Source organism: Triticum urartu, chromosome 1A (genome assembly GCF_056163025.1).
Source record: "Triticum urartu cultivar PI428250 chromosome 1A, HENAU_Tu73, whole genome shotgun sequence".
Classification (NCBI taxonomy): domain Eukaryota; kingdom Viridiplantae; phylum Streptophyta; class Magnoliopsida; order Poales; family Poaceae; genus Triticum; species Triticum urartu.
Genome location: NC_141873.1, coordinates 587151844 through 587179767, shown reverse-complemented (window position 1 = coordinate 587179767; position 27924 = coordinate 587151844). Strand labels below are relative to the sequence as shown.

At 44.4% G+C, this 27924-nt stretch overlaps 1 pseudogene; it reads left to right on the top strand.

Moving 5' to 3' along the window:
* Positions 1–7095: 7095 nt before the first annotated feature.
* Positions 7096–27720, top strand: LOC147993148 (uncharacterized; annotated as a pseudogene).
* Positions 27721–27924: the final 204 nt, after the last annotated feature.

Here is a 27924-nt window from a genome sequence, read left to right as displayed (position 1 = left end):
GCATCAAAAGGAGTATACATATATGCATTCATCCATTCTGAGAACAATTACAATTAGTATATGCATCTGAAATAAAAGGTAAGTTCATGAAAAAAATCAGTTCATATGCATCAGAAGGAGTACATATACATCATCAATTTTTTGCAGGGAACATATACGTCAGCATCAATAAGAAACATGACTCGATTATATGGGTGCAAAGGAAGCTCGCAACTGTTTCTCATGTGTACGTACTACTCCCTCCGTTTCTAAATATTTGTCCTTTTAGACATTTTAAATGGACTACAACATATGGATGTATGTAGACATATTTTAGAGTGTAGATTCACTCATTTTGCTCCGTATGTAGTCACTTGTTGAAATCTCTAGAAAGACAAATATTTGAGAACGGAGGGAGTAGCAAATTAATGTCATGCACACAATATATTATAGGGCATGGATCAAACAGGCACCATCGCTAGCTAGGAGATCCATGGTGATTATGTGTTCTTCAATCTGACGTCATATTTCCACGGTGTGTGCGGTGTGCCAGACTTGGAGAGAGCAGGCCCAAGGGAAGGCTGAGACACAGCAGCTGCAGATGAGATCGGGCAAGTCAGATCACTCATCGCGGAGTTATTTACCCAAAACCATCACATTATGGGCTAGGGTAACAGATCAGTACCACATTTAAGGCAGGGCATAAAAAACCACCAACAATGGGGCTAATCTGTAACGCGAAGCACTGACGCTGCGTTTTAGCTCAGAAAACAACGAAACCGACAAGTGGGGCCTGCCTGTCGGGATGATGTGGCAAAAAAATTTCACGTGGGCAGGCTGACGTGACGTGCCTATGTGGACAATTTACTGACTTGGACGAGGGTCCCACCTGTCAATGACTCGTGTGTTTATTTTCTTACTCTTATCTTTTTTTTCCTATCAATTCGGTCCCTGTAAATTTTCAACAAAAGCAATCGGGTCCTACAAACAAATTAAAAAAGTCATTGCGTCCCTCCCGTGCTCAAGGTCGACAGGAGTTGCGCCCGCAGCCGTGCTCGACAGCAGCCGCCGTGAGGAGTGCAACGGCCGCCGCAGAGCTCTGTTCCCTCGCCCGGGTCGTCATCTAGTGCGCGCAGCCACGGAGCTCCCTTCCAGTGTCGCCGCAGTGCTTCCTCCCGCCGCCCGTTGGCGTCTACTGCGCGCAGCCGTGGAGCTCCCTCCTGCGCCGCCGCAGAGCTCCCTCCCGCGTCGTCCATGGCGTATAGTGTGCGCAGCCGCGGAGCTTCCTCCGGCGCCGACGCAAAGCTCCCTCCTATCGTCCATCGGCTTCTACTGCGTGTTGCCACGCTGCATCTGCCTCCATTAGCCCGAGCAGGAGGACCCGCGCAGGAGACGGCTCGGGGGCTCTGCGTCGAGGTCGAGCACGGCGCGCGCCGCGGACGGGGCGGATGGGCACGAGGTCGACGCCGACGATGAAGGCGCCGGCGGGGGCACGGGCGACGGCCACCTGCATCCAGCCCCCCGGCGCCGCGCAGAGGTCGAGCACGGCGCGCGCTGGCGGGAGGAACCGGAAGCGGTCGTCGAGCTACTGCAGCTTGAAGGCCGCGCGGCTCCGGTAGCCCTGCTCCTTGGCGAGGTGGTAGTACTCGTCCTGCCGCTGCTTCCCCTTCGCCTTGCCCATGCAGCTCTCGACTTGCATCGGCAGAGATGGCTCGCCACGCACAAGCTGCTCGACAGAATGCTCCATAGAAATAGAGATGGGATGAAGATGACCATGTAGTCAATGACAGGCGGGGCCTGCAGCTCATCTGCCACCTCAGCTAGTCAAAGTTTTTTTGTGTGCTTGGTATTTGCCACGTCAGCCCGACAGGCGGGACCCACCTGTCGGATTCGCTGTTTTCTGGGCTAAAACGTAGGGTAGTGCTCCTCGTTACAGATTAGCCCCATTGTTGGTGGTTTTTTGTGCCCTGCCTCAGATGTGGTACTGATCTGTTACCCTAGCCCATAATGTGGTGGTTTTGAGTAAATAACTCCTCGTCGCGCATGCATGAAACTTCACCATGGCCGCTCCGCCGCACATGGCCGGCGGCGTCGTCGTCGTAATACATCCAAAGACATACACCCTGCATGTACAAATTAGATCGAATGGCATTAATTCATTGAAGTGCACCTAAATACAATCGGATGGCATCCCTAATTGTTTACCACAATTTAGAATTAAATTCATACAAACCATGAAAAGAAGAAAAATCCCCAATCTGAATTTTGTGTGAGAAGAATTGGGAAGCGTAGAACCCTTCGTCTGGGCCGCATTGTATTATATAGGGATCATGTCGTGGCTTACAAGGTAGAGATCGATCGAGAGAAGAGGAGATCGATCATGGTTCGGTATAGGAGGTTTAACAGAAGTAGAGATAAGAGGAGATAAGATTACAAAGATTTAAACTGCTCAACTACTCTCCTATCTCTATACAACGCATATTCTAACATTCCCCCTCAATCTGAACCGAGTGAACTTTACCAAGGTTAAGATTGTTCTTGAAGTCATTCAATCTTCCTATAGTAAGAGGTTTTGTGAAGCCATCAGCAAGTTGATCACCAGTTGGTATAAACCGAATATCAAGTAGCTTGCGAGCTACTCTTTCTCTGACAAAGTGAAAATCAACTTCAATATGTTTAGTTCGTGCATGGAAAACAGGATTAGCTGAGAAATAGGTTGCACCAATATTATCACACCATAACCTCGCAGCTTGTGGAGCCTTGATCCCAAGCTCATATAACAGAGTCTGTATCCACATTACCTCAGCTGTAGCATTAGCCAAGGCTTTATACTCAGCTTCTGTACTGGACGTAGAAATAGTGGCCTGTTTTCTTGCACTTCATGATACAAGATTTGTTCCCAGAAACACAACAAAACCACTTGTGGACCTTCTGTCATCAGCACACCCTGCCCAGTCTGCATCAGAATAGGCAGTAACAAGCAAAGACATGGACTTGACAATCTGAAGTCCAAGACCTGTTGAGTATTTGAGATACCTTAAAATCCTTTTTACTGTAGTCCAGTGTGTTGTTCTAGGTGCATGCAAATATTGACAAACTTTATTGACAGAGTAAGATATATCAGGACGTGTAAGAGTCAAATACTGTAAAGCACCAACAACACTTCTGTATTTTGTTGCATCATCTGACCCAAATGCTTCTCCACTATCAATTGTAAGTTTTTCTAAAGTTGAAATTGGTGTACTCACAGGTTTGTAATGTTCCAATCCTACTCTCATGAGTATATCAGTGGTGTATTTTTCTTATGTAAGAAGTATACCATGATACCATCCTTTGTCTGTTTAACTTCTATGCCAAGAAAATAATGAAGATCACCTAACTCCTTGAGAGCAAATTCCAACTTCAGATCCTTAAGCAAATAGGTTGTAGCATGTGCACTTGAACTTGCAACAATTATATCATCAACATAAACGAGCACAAAAATAGTGATCTTATCTTTGTGATAAAAGAACAATGAGGTATCTGCTTTAGATGGTGTAAATCCAAGTTGTTGTAATTGCATGTTTAACCTGGAATACCAAGCTCTTGGGGCCTGTTTTAAACAATATAAAGCCTTATCCAACTTACAGACATAGTGTGGTGCACTTTGATCCTCGTATCTTGGTGGTTTCTGCATGAACACTTCTTCCTCAAGAACACCATGAAGAAATGCGTTCTGAACATCTAGCTGACGTAAACTCCAACCTCTAGAAACAACAATAAATAGTACAAGTCGAATGGTAGCTGACTTAATAACAGGACTAAAAGTATCTTCATAATCAATACCAAACCTCTGTTTGAAACCTTTGGCAACTAGTCTAGCTTTGTACCTGTCTATGCTTCCATCAGATTTTCTCTTTATCTTATATACCCACTTACAATCTATGACATTATGACCCTGCCTTGGTGGTACTAAATGCCTTGTTTTATTTTTCATGAGTGCATCATATTCATGATCCATAGCTTCTTTCCAATCTTTATGTGTAAGAGCATCATGCAAACAGGTTGGTTCTCCAATATGACTGAGAAAAGCACGCTTAACTTTGTCATACCTGACCGTGCCATCAGTGTATTCCTTTTTCTTGATAATACCTGACTGGGATCTGGTGTGCCGGCGCGGAAGTGTTGGTGACGTGGGCGCAGGCGCAGAAAATCCCGGTTCAGAAACTGGCGTAGGAGATCCTGTGGCGGTCGGTGACGTAGAACCAGGCGCAGAAGATCCCGGCTCCTGATCCGAGAAAGATACCCGCACAGATCCTGGCGCATCCAGCGTGTGATCCAAGGGGGATCCAGACCGCATCGGCGCGTTGCTCTCGTCGGCTGGATCGAGGCGCGGGCTCCCGTCATCTAGTGCGCCACGTGGAGATGCGGTTTCCCCCGCGCGGGGGCAGGCGCGTGGGCAGGCGGGGTCCACCAGGCGCAGCCTGTCGGCCACATCCGCCGCGGGAGAGCTGGAGGCCACCGGATTGGCTGCATGGGAATCTGGCTCGGGGCGAGGACCAGGCGCAGTCCTGACACGCGGATCAGTGCGGGATCGCGCGCCGCTGCTGTCGCTGCTGCCAGGGAAACCGGCCTCGTGCTCTGCGCCAAGTTCGTCCTGTTCTGGACACATAAAATCACAGCCTGTTTTTGCACAAATATCATTAGAACCACCGTTTTGAGTTGAATTTTGCACATGATCAGCCTTATGTAATTCACCCCCGTGATCGGAAAGAAGTGCTATCTCAGCACGAAGAAGGGCTCCGGCATTTGGACGAAGTTTGGCAAAAGGAAAAAGAGTTTCATCAAACACAACATCCTGAGAAATATAGATTCATCCAGTTGAAACTTCTAGGAACTTATAACCTTTGTGAAGATTACTATAGCCAATAAAGACGCATTGAGTAGAACGAAACTCAAGTTTATGATGATCGTATGGACGTAGGTTGGGGTAGCAAGCACACCCAAATATTTTGAGAAAATTGTAGTCGGGTGTTTGATGATAGAGACGCTCTAATGGAGTGATATTGCCAATAACTTTGCTAGGAAGACGGTTTATAAGATAGGTGGCAGTGATAAATGGTTCGTCCCAATATTTGAGAGGCATAGATGCATGAGCAAGAAGGGATAAACCAACTTCAACAATGTGACGGTGTTTCTGCTCAGCGGAGCCGTTCTGTTGGTGAGCATGAGGACAAGAAACATGATGCTCAATGCCTATGCTACGAAAGAAAGAGTTGAGTTTTTCATACTCCCCTCCCCAGTCACTTTGGACTGTCAAATTTTTTCGATCAAAGTGTCGTTCAACAAGTTTTTGAAACTCTTGAAATACAAAGAAAACCTCAGACTTGTACTTAAGCAAATAAATCCATGTAAATTTGTATAATCATCAATGAAACTGACATAGTATTTCTTTCTGCCAAAGGAATCTCTTGCATGTCCCCATACATCACTAAAAATAAGTTCTAAAGGAGCATGAGATATACTATTCGACTTGGGATAAGGTAGTTGGTGACTCTTGGCATATTGGCAAGCTTCACAAACAGACTCACTATTTGAACTATGTGACAACAAGAGGTTGCCTTTATTGACTACTTGTTTAACAATGATCGAAGATGGATGTCCTAATCTTTGATGCCACCTTGCCAAAGAGGGCTTGATGACGGAGAAAACTTGACGATGCTTGTGACTAAATGCTCCGGATGTGATGGGGTAGAGACCTCCAATGCATCTACCGTGATGAAGGAGTTCCCTCGTTGCCCGATCCTTGATAAAAAAGAAACGAGGGTGAGTTTCAAAGAAGAAATTATTGTCATGAGCTAAACGAGACATGGATGCAAGATTTTTATCAGCTTGAGGTACATGAAGGACATCTTTGAGAACTAGATCACGTTTAAGTGTAGGTGAATTAATAAGGGCTTGACCAATGTGTTGAATATCCATACCTCCACCGCTTGCGGTGTGAATTTGATCACCGCCGTGGTACTGTTCACGAAGAGCAAGTTGTTCTAGCTCGCTTGTGACATGATCCGTGGCACCAGAATCCACGTACCACACCCCTTCTCCTCCTTGTTCACGCATGGCCGCAGCAACATGCTTAGCATCAGGGACGAAGTTCTCGTCATAGCGATGCCAGCAGTCCATTACCTCATGGCCCGGCTTCTTGCAGAGTTGGCAGCGAGGACGTGCTCGGGAAGAAGAAGGAGGAGGGCGGCGGCTGTTGTTGTTGTGGAAGCCACCACCCCGGCCCTGTTGTTGTAGTTGCTGCCGCCGCTGCCGCCGGTGTTGATGTAGCCAGCACTGCCGTTGTTGGAGTAGTCGGCGTTGCTGCGCCCGCGTCCGCCGCTGCGTTGCCCCTGGTGACCGCGCCCATGGCCGCGGCCACGAGAGACGGAGTTGGCAGAAGACTGCCAGATGTTGGCGCCGTGAAGGAGGCTGAGGCGGGCGTCGAAGCTGAGGAGCTGACTGTACAGCTCCTGTACGGTGATCGGCTCCACCCGAGCGGCGAGGGCGGAGACCACAGGATTGTAGTCCATGTCAAGGCCGGCGAGGATTTTGGACACGATCTCCGGATTGGAGAGCGCGGCGGCAGTGCAGGCGACCTCATCGGTAAGACTTTTAATTTTGCCAAGGTATTCTGCCATAGACATGTTACCTTTTTGAAGATTCGTGAGCTCAATGCGCGTGTTGATTGCTTGAGCTTGGCTTTGGGCAGCAAACATAGCATGGATCGCAGTCCATACTTCGGCCTGCGTGGAGAGCGTGGCGACCTGGGCGAGGATCTCGCGGGATAGGGATCCCATCAAGAATCCTTGGAGCTGCTGCTGCTGTGCATACCAGAGGGATCGAGCGAAGTTGACTACCTGTTCTTCCTTGCCGCCCTTGGTGATGGTGAGCGAGGCCGGCAGTGGCGGGCTCTGCGGGTTGAGGTGGTGTTCCATCTGGGGCCCCTTGATCTGGGGCAGCACAATGGCTTTCCAGAGAAGGAAATTTCCCCTCGTAAGCTTCTCTTGAGGTGGCGATCCGAGCAGGGAGGTGTTGGTGGAGGTGGAGGAGGAGGAGGCAAAAGCGGATGATGATGATGTGGTGAGCGTGCCCATGGTGCTGGTTGTCATGGCGGCGGTGGTGGTGGACATGCTGCTCGGTCGATGCGGTAGCTAGATGCAATCTATTCCTGACCTATAGAGGAAGAGGCTCTGTTATCATGTGAGAAGAATCGGGAAGCGTAGAACCCTTCGTCTGGGCCGCATTGTATTATATCGGGATCATGCCGTGGCTTACAAGGTAGAGATCGATCGAGAGAAGAGGAGATCGATCATGGTTCGGTACAGGAGGTTTAACAGAAGTAGAGATAAGAGGAGATAAGATTACAAAGATTTAAACTGCTCAACTACTCTCCTATCTCTATACAACGTATATGCTAACATTTTGGACTATTTGCATGTGGCATATGGGCATAGAAGGCATCTTCATGTTCGATTGACCCTACAAAAATTACACGAGAAAGAGTTGCCAACCTGTATGAGGAGATACAACCCTGTCGTGCCACCATACTAGATCCGTGGTGGTTCTTGGCATAACCTGAAAGAAGGAATAAGAAGAAGATCAGTCGGAGTTAATGAAGCTCTATGAGAATTGTTGCCGTGAGGAATTTATGTATGTATATGGTAGTGAGACAAATCGATCAGGTAGCTGGCATATGATTGGTGGACTTCAAAAGCAGCTACTTGCGGTTGGAGAACTTGGAGTAGGATTCAACATCAACGGAAAAAGAACAAGGCTCCGGCGCTCCGCTGAAGTGAGTGCACCGCCAATCTTATTTCACCCATGTGTAGGTACGAGGGACTCGCGTGTAGCCTCCTACTGGATTGATACCTTGGTTCTCAAAAACTGAGGGAAATACTTACTCTACTCTGCTGCGTTACCCTTTCCTCTTCAAGGAAATCCAATGCAGTGCTCAAGAGGTAGCAATGTATCTATGTTATCTAACCTTGTTTACACAGGTTCATCCCATCCTAAGCCAACTCAAGACCACGAGGTAAGTATATGCATCACAGTCATATGAATGAGAAATTCTTGCTGATGTACATACTGTTTGCAAGAAGGACTCATGAGCATGAAGGTACATTTCTCATATACACATGATTTGCTCTGATGCATATAGCCAAGATACATGTAACACATTGCTTACTCTGTCATGTTTATGCATTCACATGCTCCTATATTCCATATTCACATGATTGCATACATGTAGGGGGAGCCTATGCATGTTACATGTCTTTCCAAAGCTTTACTTACTATTCTCTATATCTTTATCTAAAGCTTTGATGTATGTTGTCATCAATTACCAAAAAGGGGGAGATTGAAAGCACAAGTGCTCCCTAGGTGGTGTTGGTAATTAATGTCAACATATCTCTTGTTGGACTAACACTTTTACCTAGTATGTTTTAGATAAGTTCAACAATGAAGTGGCATGGACTAGAGGGTGTGGAACCCCTTCAAGATGCTAAGGACAAAAGGATTGGCTCAAGCTCAAAGCTCAAGACTCTACATTTTCTATTTTAGTGATCCAAGATCACATTGAGTTATAGGAAAAGCCAATACTATCAAGGAGGGATGAGGTGTTGCTTAATGAGGCTCTTGCTCAAAATGCTTAGTGATATGCTCCGAAGCCCTCAACTACTTTCTCACATCCACATATGACCTAAACCAAAAGTCAAACTCGGCCCCACCGATTCTTTCTGTCCGGCGCCACCGAGTTCAGATGTCATAGCCACTGCCACAAACCCTAGGCAAATCGGTCTCACCGATAGGGATCTCGGTCTCACCGAGATGGGATTGCAATCTCTCTGTATGGATCCATTACCAAAATCGGTCTCACCGAGTTTGCGTAATCGGTCCTACCGAGATTGCAATGTAAACTCTCTGCTTCCTTCTCGTAACATTTCAGTCTCACTGAAATGAGCGAATCAGTCCCACCGAGTTTACCTGACCAACTCTCTGGTTAGCTTTTTACCAAAATTGGTATCACCAAGTTTGTGTAATCGTTCTCACCGAGATTACTTATGCCCTAACCCTAACCATATCGGTCCTACCGAGTTGCATGTCGGTCCCACCGAAAATCCTAACGGTCACTAGATTTGCTGAATCGGTCTGACCGAGTTTATCAATTCGGTCCCACCGAGTTTGGCAAGTTGTGTGTAACGGTTAGATTTTGTGTGGAGGATATAAATACCCCTCCACCTCCTCTTCATTCGTGGAGAGAGCCATCAGAATGAACCTACACTTCCAACCTACATTTTCTGAGAGAGAACCACCTACACTTGTGTTGAGGCCAAGATATTCCATTCCTACCATATGAATCTTGATCTCTAGCCTTCCCCAAGTTGCTTTCCACTCAAATCTTCTTTCCACCAAATCCATATCCTGTGAGATAGAGTTGAGTGTTGGGGAGACTATCATTTGAAGCACAAGAGCAAGGAGTTCATCATCAACACACCATTTGTTACTTCTTGGAGAGTGGTGTCTCCTAGATTGGCTAGGTGTCACTTGGGAGCCTCCGACAAGATTGTGGAGTTGAACCAAGGAGTTTGTAAGGGCAAGGAGATCGCCTACTTCGTGAAGATCTACCGCTAGTGAGGCAAGTCCTTCGTGGGCGACGGCCATGGTGGGATAGACAAGGTTGCTTCTTCGTGGACCCTTCGTGGGTGGAGCCCTCCGTGGACTCGCGCAACCGTTACCCTTCGTGGGTTGAAGTCTCCATCAACGTGGATGTACGATAGCACCATCTATCGGAATCACGTCTCAAATATCTCCATGTCTCCAAATTGCGTTTGCACACTCCAAACCCTTCCCTTTACATTCTTGCAAGTTGCATGCTTTAGTTTCCGCTGCTCATACACTCTTTGCATGCTTGCTTGGTATGTATTGTGTTTGTTAAACTTGTGCCAAAACTCCACTTCAAGTTAAAGAAATTAAAACTGCAACTTTTGGTACTTAGTGTCTAATCACCCCCCCTCTAGACACCTCTTCTCGATCCTTTCAGCCTCCTACTGGATTGATACCTTGGTTCTCAAAAACTGAGGGAAATACTTACGCTACTTTGCTGCATCACCCTTTCCTCTTCAAGGGAAAACCAACGCTGTGCTCAAGAGGTAGCAACGGTGCGCTCCACCTCGCTGCCGCCCCCGACCGCCAACCTGCTGCTCTCTTCTCCAGCGACAATGCCGACCTGCTCTTCTCCACCCCCAACGCTCACTGCTGTTCGTCTCCAACTCCGACGAGCGCCGCTGCGGCATCTCCTCGACACCAATAGTGGGTCGCCGGACTCCTGGTGGTGCTCTGCTCCGGGTGGTCGGCTGACCTCCCGCGAAGGCCGCCATGATTCCTTCCCAAGGCCGGGACCATCGCTGCTGATCTTCACCAAGTCTTCTTCACCACGCTGCAGCTCTACCCCAAGGATCCTCCTCTGCTACTCTTCTTCAACATCCACGTGGAAGCTTCTCCCGCTATAGACCGTCTCCAACTTGTCTCTGTTGTTCCTCTTCTTCGACTGCAACATCTACGACCTTGAATTGAAGATCATCACGACTCATAGGCTCTGAACCTCTCTCTTCTCTTGTTTCTGTTCTCTGGATATATGCAGTGTTGGGTCTGAAATTTACTTTGTTACCTGTGTACCTTTGCTGAACCCCCATGTATCCTTGCTGAATTGTTGTGACCATTTGCTGGATATTGAGTTAGTAGTTATTTTCTTGTGAGCTACTAGCAATTTAATTAGTTGCATGAGGTGTGCGTGATGGCTGAACCATCTTCCATGTGCTAGTGTTACTTGTCTGTTTGATTACAAGAAAACCACCATAGGAAAAAAGACAGTTCTATTTCTGAATCCTTGACCTTTGCAGTTTATTATTTTGTTTTACTTTGATCCAGTGGCTACTTGTTATCACTGCTGTTTGATTCATCTATTCAGTTGTTTTTAATGTTTCGAATGTGTGTTTCGAAGTTCTAGATCCCTGTGGAGAACTGACATTCTAAATCACTATATCTACCTTCGATCAGCGACCTGCCCAGACGATTGAATTTTGTGGAGACTGTTAAGCACTCATAGACACTAGGACATATGAGGGAGAAATGAGCTTCAACCGTAGAGATGACCTTAATCATTTGCTTGATTCATTTATATGCATTATATCCCGTGGTAACGCATGAGCATTCTACTAGTACACTAAAGAGCACTTTTAAGATTTTTTTAGACAATATGCTTTAGGAAGCTCTATCATGATATTTAACAATATTAAAATAAAGATAAGTGCACATACCACTACAATTTGTACAAACTATATAATTTATGCAATCATCAAACTTTTGTTAAGCGACATAACCTAATTTAGCATACTTTTTACTCATGTACGTTACAACCGTATGACAAGGAATACAATAATTACTAATTAGCAATATTGTTGTGTGATTAAATATGCCAACAAAATGCTTAACAGTGTACTCTTTTAGGTCGTAATCTAATGAAAGAATATGTATAGAAGAATATGAATATAAAAGTTTAGTATGAAAATATATGCAATTTTATTTCAAATGTACAACCATCACGAGCAAGCTCAAAAGCAGAGTCACAACGGCCGGGCTGAAAGGATAAAATAAATAAATAAAGACAAATCAGAAGAAGAAAAAACAGTGGCGGGAGAGAAGTATAGATCTTGAACTGAACAAAACCCAATTTAATCTGAACCAATCGAATTTCGCCGGTCTTCAAGCATAGAAATACTGAACAAGCCATGACCACCAACATGAATCGTAGATCCAGATCCAAGTACAATATTGGTTACAAAAATCTGACAAAACGACAACAAAATAAATAAAGAAAACCCGTGGCATACTAGGTAAAGCCATCTCGAAGGCAAGGCCATGAACACGAGATGCCAACTATAGTCATCTCGATCTGCAACTTCCACAAGATGCCATAGCCACCATGGACATGGCCAAAGTCTTCAAGGTCAAGCCTCAAGAGACCTTGGCCATGGCCATCAGAACCAGGCCATGGATGCATGGAGCCTCACTTTGAAGGTTTGATTGAGCTTGTGTTCCTGCCGGAGGCTAGAGGAGGAGCCACCGCTAAGGTTAAGAGATGGAGATGTGGGGGAAATTAAAGGCTGAGAGAGGAGGGCGAGGCCGAGCTTATATACCTGGTGCGGCGAGAGGGGAGGGCCGGTTCGCATCGCGAAATTCATGGCCATAAATCGGGTGGAGGGCAGCTAAGGCACGCGGGGTCAGGTCAGTAGGGAGCTCACTATCCGAGCTGGCCTCAGCGAGGACACCTGAGGTAGGCGTGGCCCCCATCTACCATAGAGACTACGCGTTTTCCTTGTTCACTTGCTCTGGTTTCCACCAAGGCGGGCGCCGAGTCTGGGTTTGTTTGGGCAAGGCCCGTCCCACGTGGAGCCTGCAGCGAACCTCAACCCGAAAAGTTGTGACGCGCGCCAGATCCAAGCCTCTGAAATTGTCGCACCCATGATCTCCACCGTCGATTGAGAAGCCCACATGATCGCACAGCCAGCATTGTCTCGTAGGAAGCACACAATCCACGTACTCTACCCTCATTGGCCTAGAGTCGCGTCCACCTATTTTCTTTCCTTTTCTTTGTTGCTTCAGATAATTATTAATGAATTTGGATGGACGCGCTACGGTTCGTTGAGGTGTCACGTCAAAATGAACAAGTCTCACGTTCTTGTTTCCTAGAGTTTTTGTTACGCTGTAGTATGTGACAGAGAGACAGTGCCTGATACCTTTGCCACAAGGAAATAAGCGATGCATGGTGGTACGAGACATATTTGAGAAAAAAAACACTGCTATGCCTTGTGGCCAAATTCAATGTTTTGACCCTTTGGGCATACTTTTGCACGATTTGATCGTATCTGAGAAAGAATTTGGATCTGACCATTTTTCTACTGCCGCCTAATAACCCACAAGTGTAGAGGATCAATTGTAGCCTTTATTGATAAGTAAGAGTTTCGAATCCAACGAGGAGCTAAAGGAAGAATTTATATTCCCTTCAAGTTTTATCGACCACCGATACAACTCTACGCATACTTATTGTTCGCTTTACCTAGAACAAGTATGAAACTAGAAGTAGTTTTTAGGTGTAAAGGGATAGGTTTGCAAGATAATAAAGAGCACATAAATAAAAGTTAGGGGCTGCTTAGATGAAGAAACAATTAAGTTAGTTTTAGTAGAGAGCTTTTTGTCACAAGAAAGTTATTTGTCCCTAGGCAATTGATAACTAGACCGGTAACCATTATTGCATTTTTATATGAGGGAGAGGCATAAGCTAACATACTTTCTCTACTTGGATCATATGCACTTATGATTGGAACTCTAGCAAGCATCCGCAACTACTAAAGATCATTAAGGTAAAACCCAACCATAGCATTAAAGTATCAAGTTCTCTTTACTCCCATACGCAACAACCCACTTACTCGGGTCTGTGTTCTATCACTCACGCCACCCACCATAAGCAAATCATGAACATATTGCAACACCCTATAGCTGGGATCCCTCACACTTGCGCGGCATAGAGAGCATCATAGGACAACACCAATAATAAAACATACAACTCAAACCAATCACGATCATGAATTAACCCATAGGACAAAACTCATCTACTCAAACATCATAGGATAGACACATATATTGGATAATAATATATAGCGTTGAGCACCATGTTTAAGTGAGATTACAGCATGGAGAAGAGGTGTTACACTGCTGCATAGAGGGGGGGATTTGTGATGACGGCGGTGAAGTTGTTGGTGTAGATCACCGTCATGATGATGGCCCCGGCGGCACTCCGGTGCCACCGGGAGATAGGGGGAGAGAGCCCCCTCCTTCTTATTCTTCCTTGACCTCCCCTGGATGGGAGGAGGGTTTCCTCTCTGGTCCATGGCCTCCACGATGGCGGAGAGCCCCTCCGAGATTGGATCTCTCTCTGTTTCTTTTATGTTTCGCGTTCCTGTTTTCTGGCCTTTCATAGTTTCTTAAATTCCCGGAGATCCATAACTCCGATTGGCATGAAATTTTAACACGGTTTTTCTTCTTCTGAAAATTAGCTTTCTTGCGATCGAAGAAGGGAACCAATCGCCTTACGGGGTGGTCACAAGCTTGCCAGGCGAGCCCTAGGTAGGGGGCACGCCCCTTGAGCTTGTGGGCCCCTCAGGCATCGTTTCGCGTTGATTCTTTTTCCCAAAAATCACATGTATTCCAAAATAATTCTCCATAAAATTTTATCGCGTTTGGACTTCGTTTCATACGGATTTTCTGAAAAACAAAAACCATGCAACAAACGAACTGGCACTGGGCACTAGATCAATATGTTAGTCCCAAAAATAATATAAAATATTGCCAAAAGTACATGAAATTTGTAGAATATTGGCATGAAACAATCTAAAATTATAGATACGACGGATACGTATTAGCATCCCCAAGCTTAATTCTTGCTCGTCCTCGAGTAGGTAAATGATAAAAAAGATAATTTTTGATGTGGAATGCTACGTAGCATAATCTTGATCATATAACCTAATCATGGCATGAATATTAAGACACGAGTGATTCAAAGCAATAGTCTATAATTTGATATAAAGACATCAATACTAAGCCATCCCAACAAACAATCATGTCTTTCAAAATATCAATGCTAAAGAACGTTATCCCTACACAATCATTTAGTCTTGGCATGCTCCATCTTCTTAACACAAAGTATTTAGCATGCACAACCCCAATGACAAGCCAAGCAATTGGTTCATACTTTTAACGCGCTTCAGTTTTTTCAACTCTCATGCAATACATGAGCGTGAGTATATAGCACTATGGGTGGAATATAATATGATGTTGGAGGTTGTGTGGAGAATACAAAAAAGGAGAAAGTCTCACATCAACGAGGCTAATCAACAGGCTATGGAGATGCCCATCAATTGATGTCAATGAGAGGAGTAGGGATTGCCATGCAAAGGATGCACTAAGAGAAGTGTATGAAATCTCAAACTAAAAACTAAGTTGGTGTGCATCCAACTTGCTTGCTCATGAAGACCTCGAGAATTTGAGGAAGCCCATCATCGGAATATACAAGCCAAGTTTTATAATGAAAAATTCCCACTAGTATATGAAAGTGACAACATAGGAGACTCTCTATATGAAAAACATGGTGCTACTTTGAAGCACAAGTGTGGAAAAGGATAGTAACATTGCCCCTTCTCTCTTTTCTCTCATTTTTTTTCTTTTTTTTCTTTTTTTTATTGGGCTCTTTTTGGCCTATTTTTTCTCCCTTTTAATTTATTTTTCGTCCGGAGTCTCATCCCGACTTGTGGGGGAATCACAGTCTCCATCATCCTTTCCTCACTGGGGGCAATGCTCTAATAATGATGATCATCACACTTTTATTTACTTACAACTCAATACAACTAATACATGATGACTCTATATGAGTGCCTCTGGCAGTGTACTAGGATGTGCAATGATCTAGCATAGCAAAGATATTAAAAAATGGACAAACCATGAAAATATCATGCTAGCTATCTTACGATCATGCAAAGCAATATGACAATGAATACTCAAGTCATGCATATGATGATGGTGGAAGTTGCATGGCAATATATCTCGGAATAGCTATGGAAATGCCATGATAGGTAGGTATGGTGGCTGTTTTGAGGAAGATATAGGGAGGCTTATGTGTTATAGAGCGTATCATATCACCAGGTTTGGATGCACCGGCGAAATTTGCACCGACTCTCGAGATGAGAAAGGGCAATGCACGGTACCGAAGAGGCTAGCAAATTGCGAAAAGGTGAGAGTGCGTATAATCCATGGACTCACATTAGTCATAAAGAACTCACATACTTATTACAAAAGTTAATTAGCCCTCGAAACAAAGTACTACCACGCATACCTCTAGGGGGATAGATTGGTAGGAAAAGACTATCGCTCGTACCCGACCGCCACTCATAAGGACGACAATCAATAATAAATCATGCTCCAATTTCATCGCATAATGAGAGACCATACATCCATGCTTCGGGAATCAGAAAGCTTAACACAAATATTATTACTAAACCATAATCATTTACTAGTACTTCCCACATATTACCATCTCTATATCGCAAAACTATTGCAAGGAATGAAACATATCATATTCAAAGATCTGCAAGTTTTATGTAGGATTTTATGAATAACCATGTACACTAGTGCAGAACCGGGCAATAGCACCGGTTTGTAAGGCCCTTTAGTGCCGGTTTAGGAACCGGCACTAACGTTTCGGCACTAAAGGCCCCCCCTTTAGTACCGGTTCAGCACGAACCGGTGCTAAAGGGGATCCACGTGGCACGAGCCAGCTCCGGGGGCCGGGAGCCCTTTAGTACCGGTTGGTAACACCAACCGGTACTAAATGATTGTGGGTTTTTGTTTTATTTTGTATTTTGAATTAAATTTGTGTTATCAATTTAATTTAGGATTGTTTTACGTTATAATGAGTTGTAGTCGTCATCATCATCATCATCATCACATATTAATAAATAAATAAACTCTAGCTAGCTAAAAATCATCATAGTCGTCTAATTACCACTATTTAATCATCATAGTCATTACCGCTAGCTATCTAATCATCATCAACGCTGGCTAGCTTAAAGAGGAAACATTCACTTTGTAACAGAAGCAAAGATATCATCAAGTTCAACATAGTCATCACCAACATCGAAGTTCAGGACACGGACATGAGACAAGTACTAATTAAGAGCATGAACTAGTAGCTACTAATCCTGCTGCTCCCTCTCATGTAGAATAACATAGAACATGTATAGCTCTCCTGATTCATCATACTGGAGCATGCAGATGAATCTGTCTTCTAATCTTGGGTTGCGCTTCTCCTTGCTGCCCCCTAGTACTTCTCTGCGATCGTTAACAATTTTGCTCCAATCTTTCACTATTAAGCATTCTTCGCTTTCAGAAATCCTGAATGCACTCATGTGCAATGTAGGAAATCTTGGTCGTAAGCTAACCATTGACATGCGACCTTTTGTCTCGATCCACTGAGGCACAACTGTCATCGGAAGTCCCTGTTGAAGAACATCGTATAGTAATTAATATACTAAGCAATGAAAGTTTAGCTTCAAAAATAATGTATGCAAAAGATGCACTAATTAAGGACAAATATTTAAAATCTTACCATCTTTCGATTATAGATGTGACCGTAGTTCAATAAGATCACCATTGGTCGCACGTTTTGAGTACTAACATTTCTAAGTTTAGGAAAAAAATTGTCTTGACAGTATTAAGATCCTCAAGCCATGAAACATAATGACTTATCTCCTCGCAGTTTAGTTGAGCCCCGGGGCAGTAGTAGGTCCTGTCTACCAAGCGCCGGACATGTTTGCTTGAACCGAAATAAGCTGACAATACAAATTAGTTGTCAACTATTTTTGAATAAACTGTATCAAAGACATAAACACATATGCATGCATGGTTGAGAAAAACTCACCAAATGGTAGAACTGGAGGCGTTTGCACATCGACCCAGATGTCTATATTACCTTCAATATCATCTTCTGGACGAATATCAAAGGTGATAACCATATCAGGCTCGAATGCATAAGCCTTGCATAGTGCTTGCCAAGTTTTGCATTCAAAATGGGTGTATGTGTCTCCATTATATAATTTGACGTTGAAAGTATACCCATGCTCCGTCTTCAAGTAAACTCTCTTTACCTCCATATCATCTATAGCACTAAAACCTATCTTATCCAAGACAAAAATTCTTGCATGGCAGGGGATGCGCTAGTAGAATAGTGAAAATTTAAAATTATAAGTTGAAGCAAATGAAGCATAAGTTTTGCATTCAAATAATAATTGACAAAGTGACTTACTGTATCAACTTCGAGTGTCTCATCCAGCTTGATGCTGAAGTGCCTACCATCAACAAGGAAATTTTGGTCGCACAAGCTGCGCTGGTCTTCACAGTGTTCGCACATAATGAAATCTTTTTCGTCGTCAGATGACATTTCCTATGTTCATATAGGTGAAACATTAAACACCTATATCTAGTCAAATATATATTCATCTAACATTTGACATTAATATATCTAACTATATATTCAATTGACATTACTATATGTTTAACTTTTCTATCTAATTCATCTAACATTCGACATTAATCTAACATTTATATAAACTCAAAATATATAAAAAATTAAATAAATAGAAAAACTCATTAACAAATAATATTTTAATTAGATCATCAAATCGCAGATACCTAAATTTTTGTTACTAAAAATAAACTAGTTATATTAATTATTGAACTAGTTCAAATCTCATATACCTAAATTTTCTTACTAAAAATAAACTAGTTATATTAATTATTGAACTAGTTCAAATCTCATATACCTAAATTTTCTTACTAAAAATAAACTAATTATATTAATTATTGAACTAGTTCAAATCTCATATACCTAAATTTTCTTACTAAAAATAAACTAGTTATATTAATTATTCAACTAGTTCAAATCTCATATACCTAAATTTTCTTACTAAAAATAAACTAGTTATATTAATTATTCAACTAGTTCTAATCTCTAGTTCGACAATTTTTCTATCTAGCTAGCTAATTCATCTAACATTCGACATTAATCTAACATTCGATCATCTAATTAACATTTCTAAAAAACAGAAAATAAGTAAAAAAATGTGTGTGTGTATGTGTGTGTATACGTATATGTGTGTACGTATGTGTGTATGTGTGTGTGTATGCGTGTGTGGTATATGTGTGTGTGTGTGCGGCCCCGTACGCCGCCGCCCCGTACGTACGAGCGGGGGTGCCGGCGTACGGGGCGGGGGCGGCGGCGTACGAGGCGGGGGCGCCGGCGTTCGGGGCGGCGGCGGGGACGGACGGCGGCACGCGGCGTTCGGGGCGGACGGCGCGCGGCGCGGCGGCCGGGTACGCGCGAGGAGAGAGAGAGATACGTACGGACGGCGGCGCGGGACGACGACGGACAGCGGCACGCGGCGTTCGGGGTGACGGCGGGGACGACGACGACGACGACGGGCAACGGGCGGCGACGACGGGAGCGGCACGCGAGAGGTTGACGAAAGAATTGGGGAGATGTAACTGAAATTTCGTAAGTGCTGTATATATAGGATGAGCCTTTAGTACCGGTTGGAGCCACCAACCGGTACTAAAGGCCTACTTTGGCCAGGAAAAGAGGCGGGAAGAGCAGGCCTTTAGTACCGGTTGGTGGTTCCAACCGATACTAAAGGGTGGTCTTTAGTACCGGTTGGAGCCACCAACCGGTACTAAAGGCCTTGCTCTGCCACCCCAAAGTTTAGTCCCACCTCGCCCGGCGAAGGGCAGCCGCACTGGTTTATAAACCCAGCTGCGACTACCTCTTCGAACTCCTCTATATAGCAGGCTTCTGGGCCTAATTAATTAGGGCGCACTGCCCTGTGAGTCTGCTGGCCCTTCTGGGCCTGCATTTGCTGCACACCCTAGGTCTGGCAGGCCCACTGGGCAGCGCGCCAACAAATTTTTTATATAGTTTTTTTCTTTTCTGCATTACTTATTTTCTTCTATTTATTTTTGAGTAGTTTTTTATATAGTTTTTTCTTTTCTGCATTATTTATTTTCTTCTATTTATTTTTGAGTAATTTTTTTGTATAGTTTTTTAATTTTCTGCATTATTTATTTTCTTCTATTTATTTTCTTCTGGAAATTGAATGCTGCATACTGAACAATTAGGTAAATGACCGAAAAACAACAAATGATGTCAGAACATGTTGGAAATTGATGACATCGCTTTAAATGCTGGATACTGAACACAAAAGAAGTCCGGAGTTCAAATAAGTTTAAAAAACATTGAAGTGGCCATGTAACAGATGAGTTCTCGTCCGAAACCCTGATACTCGGAAAGAGTATGTCCAGTTTGTACACGAAGTGCGTCCAGTTTTTGCCGTGACCCTCTCTACTCTTTCGCGCATGCTATGCGGGTGATATGATGATACCATGCCAAGTTTCAACATTTTCAGGATTCATTTTGTAGTGATTTTCAATTTCACGGTCATTTAGCTCTCTAAACAATTAGGTAAATGACCGAAAAACAACAAATGATGTCAGAACATGTTGGAAATTGATGACGTCGCTTTAAATGTTGCATACTCACGGCTTATAAACCGCTCATACTGCCTCTCTCTTGGCGAAGATCACAAGATAGTTTGGTTAAATTGCATTACTTGTAAGTCCAGTTAACATGGATGCTTATGATGCAAGAGCAACAGCAAAAGTGAAAATTTGGCACAAATAGGTAGTTGTGTAACTAAAATAGGTAGGAGGAGAGATAGCTCTTATGTCACAAAAAAGAAGTTGTATCAAACCTTTTATGTCGGATCTAGAACAAACCAATCGGTATCGCCATCATACAGCCCAACCGTGGCTCGTGATGCATATATATGCATATCAAATGCAGGGTTGGACGTATGATGGCGAATCCGAATGATTTGTATTCAGTTGACGAACTGGTAGATGTATGCAGTCGATGAACTGGTAGATGTATGTAGTCGATGAACTGAAAGACTTATGCAGGGAAGGCGAGAGGTGGGCTATATATAGGGTCGTCTGGCTCACAAAGTGATTGTGGTAGTTTCGATCCAACGACTCACATGAGCTAGGAAGAAACACAACCTTGATCCAACGACTCGCAAGAGCTAGAAAGAAACACACGATCCGTGTGATTCTTCCTGATTGGTGGGATGCACATTAGTACCCACTCCGGGCTTCGGTGAAAGTTGTAGAGGGGCTAGGGTTACGCCATAGAGGGGCTCCGGAGCATCGGGATGGCACGAAAAGCTAGGAGTTGGCATACCATGTGTTTAAAAGTGCTCTTAGGGTGGTACATGCCAAATATTCACTCACTCCTTGTGTAGGGTCTTCACCGGCATCGATTCCTCACTCCGAGTCTAAGTACTTATAGGCTGAAAGTACTATAACCGACGAACATGAGGGAATCTTGTGTAGAGGTGGTTCATGCCATTGTTTTGGGACTTCCTAGGGACCACCCTAACAAAACCAAGCAAAGAGTTGCACATTAGTACCCACTCCGGACTCCGAAACCCTGATACTCGGAAAGAGTTTGTCCAGTTTGTACACGAAGTGCGTCCAGTTTTTGCCGTGACCCTCTCTACTCTTTCGCGCATGCTATGCGGGTGATATGATGATACCATGCCAAGTTTCAACATTTTCAGGATTCATTTTGTAGTGATTTTCAATTTCACGGTCATTTAGCTCTCTAAACAATTAGGTAAATGACCGAAAAACAACAAATGATGTCAGAACATGTTGGAAATTGATGACGTCGCTTTAAATGCTGCATACTGAACACAAAAGAAGTTCGGAGTTTAAATAAGTTATTAAAAATAAAAAAGAGGTGCAATACTGGTTAATTTGCTTCAAGCCATTCGGAATAGTGTAGACTGCACTGCACATAGCTTAGTGCAATCTATGCTATTCCGCAAGGCTTGAAGCTAATCAACATGTAGGTGAGCATTGCAACTCTTCGTCATTGTCTGTGCACTCACGGCTTATAAACCGCTCATACTGCCTCTCTCTTGGCGAGGTGGGACTAAAAACAGCTTGCCATAACCTCATTAGTACCGGTTCGTGGTACGAACCGGCACTAAATGGTGATGGTGGGGCCATAGCCTGACCGCAGGCTGACACAGCCTCTTTAGTACCGGTTCGTGGCATGAACCAGTACTAAAGGTTCACCACGAACCGGTACTATTGATCGCCGCCACGAACCGGCACTAATGTACACATTAGTGCCGGCTCTAATTCAAACCGGCACTAATGTGCTTCACGTTTGACCCTTTTTCTACTAGTGGTAAATGACCAATTCCTGTTCTAAATAGATATAAATGAACCATGAGACTTGAATTAATTCTACAAAATATTTTCCGCCGCTCTAAGAAATATAAGTGAAGCAAAAGAGCATTCTACAAATGGCGGTTTTCTATGTGTAGAGAAACAGGCAATCTAAACTTCAAATGATATAAGTGAAGCACATGAAGCATTCTATAAAGCCATACTCAAAAGATATAAGTGAAGTGCAAAGAGCATTCTATAAATTAACCAAGGACTATCTCAGACCATAATGGCGCGTAAAAGAAAACGGGAAAATAAACACAAAAGACGCTCCAAGAATTTGCGCATATCTTGTGACGAATAAAAATATAGCTCCAAGTAAAACTACCGACGGTCGTTAGAAGAAATTGAGGATGCCTTCCGAGGCATCCCAAGTTTAGTTGCTTGGGAGTCCTTGAATATTACCTTGGGTGCCTCGGGCATCCCCAATATTAATCTCTTTCTAGTCCTTATTCCTTCATCCATCGTGATCTCACGAAAAACTTGAAAACTTCAATCACACAAAACTTAACAACACCCTCATGAGATCCGTTAGTATAATAAAGCAAATCACTACTTTAAGTACTGTTGCAAACCCATTCATATTTTATTTTTGCATTATAACTACTATATTCTAACTTCTCCATGGCTTATACCACCGATAGTTCCATCAAAACAAGCAAAACAATGCATCCAAAACAGGATAGTCTGTAGTAATCTGAACATTCACCCTCTTCTATAATCCTAAAAATTCTGAAAAATTAGGACTAAATAAAAAATTCGCATAATAGTATTGTGTAAAATTTTCAAAAAATTTTGACGTTCCAATAAAAAACGTAAATTGACACACTACAGCTAAAGTTTCACTTTTTGCACTGCACATACGAAACAAGCAATCTAAACATCCTAAAGGCAAATCTTGGCACATTATTTTTATAATAAAATGGAGTTTTACAAGGGGATAATTATTTTTATGAGAAAATTCCATGAAACATTCTACATTGTTTCCATGAGCATGAACACAAGTGTTCAAGGTCGACCCTCACTTCTCCAATGCATAACCTTCCAATCACTTCTCTTTTTGAAAAAAATTAGGTTACCTTGTATATTTTTGTTTTGTTTTTACACTTTATAAAAGCACACAACAGAATAAAATGACTCTCTAAAACTTCCAGGTTGTGTCCTTGGCAGCGCTTTCTTTAAAGCCATTAAGCTAGGCATAAAGTGCTCAAGTAATTGATCCACCTGGATCCCAAGGTATATCAAAGCCAATTTTAATTAACAATGATTTGTATCTTAGTAGTGAGCACAAAGTAATACATATCATGCAACACCAAAGTCTAACTCTCTTCCTATGCATCATCATGTCATAAAAGAACAATTCATGCACATCAAGTAAAGGCCAACGCATAGTATAAATAGTTTCTTGCAATTTTATCGTATTGGAAACATAGAGAGGTGGAGATGTAGTTCCTCTCTCATAATAATTGCAAGTAGGAGCAGCAAGCACATGCATATTATATATATTAAAATCATCATGTGCAATAGTAAAACACAACCCACCAATATAATCCTTAATAAGAGCAAATTTCTCCGATATAGTGTAGTTTGGAGAATTCAAAAAGATAATAGGACTATCATGTGTGGGGGCAATAGCAACAATTTCATTCTTAACATAAGGAACTATAGCAAGTTCATCTTCATAAGCATAATTCGCATCATGGCCACAAGCATAGCAAACATGAAGTTCATCAAAAAGGGATATTTCAAAAGAATCAACGGGATCATAGCATTCATCCTTCGGTAAGCACGTAGGGAAATCAAACAATCTATGAGTTGAAGAGTTACTCTCATTTGAAGGCAAGAACAGGTAGCTAATCCGCTCTTCTTCCTTTTGTTCTTCGCTCTGCTCGTCATCTTTTTCATCTAATGAGCTCACAATGTCATCAATTTCTTCTTCCATAGTTTCAATATTTGTCTCTTCTTGGACAGCGAAGACTTTCTCAATAAATGCATCAATATCGGCAATGTATACATAATTATCATAGAAATATTTAAGTATAGCAAATTTTCAGGTCTATAAATAGCATCATCAAAATCTACATACTTTTCAAACAAAGATTCAATTTCATAAGCACCCTTAAAAGAAACAAATTCTTTTATTTGTTCCACATCATAGTAATCAAATCTACCATTAGCATAAGAAGCCAAGGTTTCATTACCATTAAATTTACATGAAAAGGGAAGGTGTGGAGCCTTCATCCTAGAGAAACAAGTATAATCATATCTCAAGCATAAATTCCAAGCATACCAATGCAACATTTCAAATTGATCCCATAATAGTTTCCATTTTTGATTCAAGCGATAATCCCTAAATTATTCACGTTGATCCAACGTGTCTTCCATTATCAAGTTGATTGGGGTTTTCTCAGGATTATCAAAGTAGTGTTTAATATTTTTCAAATAACGAACATCGAGGGTTTTAGGAGGTTCCCCATCTCCATGAGTATCAAGTACACCTATTTTTTTTGGTATTTCGTGTTTCATATTCATAACTAAAGATAGAGAACAACTTAGAACGGAAAATAAAATCTACTTAGTGATAAAGCAAACAAGCACACATGAGAATATTCACCCCACGCTATTGCTCCTCGGCAACGGTGCCAGAAAAAGGTCTTGATAACCCACAAGTGTAGGGGCCAATTGTAGCCTTTATTGATAAGTAAGAGTGTCGAACCCAACGAGGAGCTAAAGGAAGAATTTATATTCCCTTCAAGTTCTATCGACCACCGATACAACTCTACGCACGCTTATTGTTCACTTTACCTAGAACAAGTATGAAACTAGAAGTACTTTGTAGGTGTAAAGGGATAGGTTTGCTAGATAATAAAGAACATGTAAATAAAATCTAGGGGTTACTTAGATAAGGAAACAATTAAGTTAGTTATAGTAGAGAGCTTTTTGTCACAAGAAAGTTACTTGTCCCTAGGCAATCGATAATTAGACCGGTAATCGTTATTGCAATTTTAGCCGTGGCTGTCATTCACACAGGCAGAGGGTCGCCATCCTTCTTGATGTGGAAGCCGTGGACCGGCTAGTCCACAGCTTCCACTTCTTGGCCGGCCTACCTCCTAGAGCCCCGACACAAGCAAACCCTAGCCAGGGTTGTCGCACCCCACTCGCCCACCTCCCCGCCGATGTCATGGACTGGAATTGAATCAGCAAGGGGAAGGACAACCACAAGGCCGGCTACTCCTCTGGCTGACGCTACTTCAGCAGCTCCGCACCGCCTGCACCACCTTCTCTGCCCGCACCACCTGCTCCGCCAGCTTTCAAGATCGCGCCACCAGCGTCCGGGCATCGTGACAGGCCGTACATCCACGTCGATGTTTGTCGGTGTTACTAGGAGACCACGATGCCATTATCGTGGGGAGATGTCCACCTGCCAAACAACTGGCATCTCGCCGACCGCGTGTCGATCCCTCCAGTGCCCGTGAGCGGCCGCGGCCACCTCGTGGAGATCAACCGACATCGCGCCCGCCTCCCACCGGATCTGCCGGAGGACCCCAGGTACGCCAAAGATTCGCCGTTGTGGGATACATGGTGCCGCGACGAGCACGACCTGCGGCGACAATATTTTTTTGTCGGTCGTCCTCCTAGCCTGCGATGCCCACATCCTCCTCGTGATGAGAGCCCTCCCCAAACGCGGGGTTGTAGGCATGTGCGCGACATCATGTCGACACCTTCTCCATCCCCATGCCCGCCGTCGCCGGCACCCTTGACCGAGGAGGAGGAGGCCCGCCTCATTAGGCGGGTCATGGAGAACTCCATGGCCACCCATGACAAGCGGCAATGGGATGGCCTGCAAACCGCGTTGCCCCTCTCTGCGGTCGACGACATGGCCATCCCGAAGCTGGACCTCAACGTCAAGGAGAAGGTGCGAGAGGAGGAGGTCGTGGAGGAGCCGCCCATTGCCGTGTGGAACCCTCATCTGGTGGGCCAGCGGTGGAGCTGGTCGTGCATGGCGCCAGAGATGGCCGACTAGGTGGGCTTCGGCCCATGGTCAGCCACGCCGCCGCGGTCGCCAGAGCAGGAGCAGGAGCCACGGGAGAAGGTGGTGCAAGCGCCGCCAGCACCTCCGGTCTGGCAGGGGCTGTCGGTGTTAAAACCGGCGGATCTCGGGTAGGGGGTCCCGAACTGTGCGTCTAAGGTCGATGGTAACAGGAGATAGGGGACACGATGTTTACCCAGGTTCGGGCCCTCTCTATGGAGGTAATACCATACTTCCTGCTTGATTGATCTTGATGGATATGAGTATTACAAGAGTTGATCCACCACGAGATGGTAATGGCTAAACCCTAGAAGTCTAGCGTGTTTGACTGTGGTAATGAGTCTCTCCCTTTCCGGACTAAGTCCTCCGATTTATATAGGCACCGGGAGGATCTAGGGTTACATAAGGTCGGTTGCAAAGGAAAGGAATCTACATATTCAGTCGCCAAGCTTTCCTTCCATGCCAAGGAGAGTCCTATCCGGACACGGGTGCACTCTTCGGTCTTCGCATCTTCACAGCCCATCAGTCCGGCCCATGGCTAACAGGCCGAACATCTGAGGACCCCTTAGTCTAGGACTCCCTCAGTAGCCCCTGAACTTGGCTTTAATGGCGAGGAGTCCGGCACGCAGATTTGTCTTCGGCATTGCAAGGCGGGTTCCCTTTTTTCCGAACTCCAAGATAGTCTCCGAATAGATGATTGTATCCGGACCTGCCACACACACCATACACAACCGCAGAGAGAATATAATACTCCACAAGTCCAATCCACCGACAACTTTTTATGACATGACATCACGTCTACCCGTTCATAATTTCGGACCGTTTTGCGTCCGCCGTTCCACGTTTCGAGACGCGGTTGCCATTGGCACATCTTGTCGAAGCAGAGATCATGTCTCCTTATTGCGGGATTCTCATCAATACGGGTATGGGTAACCCAACCGTGCCGTTTACACAGCCCTTGGGAATAGGCGATTTTTAAGGTGAGCAGGGAGGCGCTTGATATTCGCGGCCCTTTATAAGGGGATAAGAACTCCCCTTGTCTACTTACGCCTTCTCCTTCCTCTGCCCTTCCATCCTTGAGCTCCAGTGCCCAAGTCCCCATCTTTCTACATCTCCAGAAAGCATCCGACCATGTCCGGATCTAGAGGCTAAGGAAAATGGATGGTCTCCTCCGTCAAGGATAAGGACATTACTGAGCTTCGGGCGGCCGGGTACTTGGCGAAGGAAATCTCCCACCGTCTTCCAGCCCAGGGGCAAGTCGTCCCCATGCCGAAGCCCAATGAGAGGGTGGTACCATCTCTCATTTCCTCCGCGGGCTAGGGTTTCCACTCCACCCTTTCATCCGCGGGCTGATGTACTATTACGGGATAGACTTTCATGATCTATCCTTGAACTCTTTCCTCAACATCTCGGCGTTCATCGTCGTGTGTGAGGCCTTCCTCCGCATCCAACCCCACTTCGGGCTATGGCTCAAAGTCTTCAACGTGAAGCTGAACATAGTGGACGGCCAGCACGCGGAGTTCGGAGGAGCCATGGTGAGTAAGTTGGCCAACGTCTCCTGGCCAAAAGGCATTTTCGTGGAGACTGTCAAGGAATGGCGGAAACAATGGTTCTACATTACAGAACCCCGCGACACCAATTGGGCCGCAGACGCCGAATTTAACTCCGGCGCACCCATGCGACTCACCTCCTGGGTCGAGAAGAGCCTAACTGGTGTTCGCCAGATGAGCTGACGGCACTTCAGACGCGCATTCAAAGCATGATGGACAAGGATGTCAAACTTGTCGTTGTAATCCAGGTGATGCTAGTTCGCTGGATTCTCCCATGCCAAAGTCGAAGCCGCCCTCTATGGAAGTTCAACCCGAAGAAGCACCATACCCTGAGGAGGCTCTTCGAAACCACTCACGAAGGTGCCTGGAAGTTGCTCTTTAAGGGCA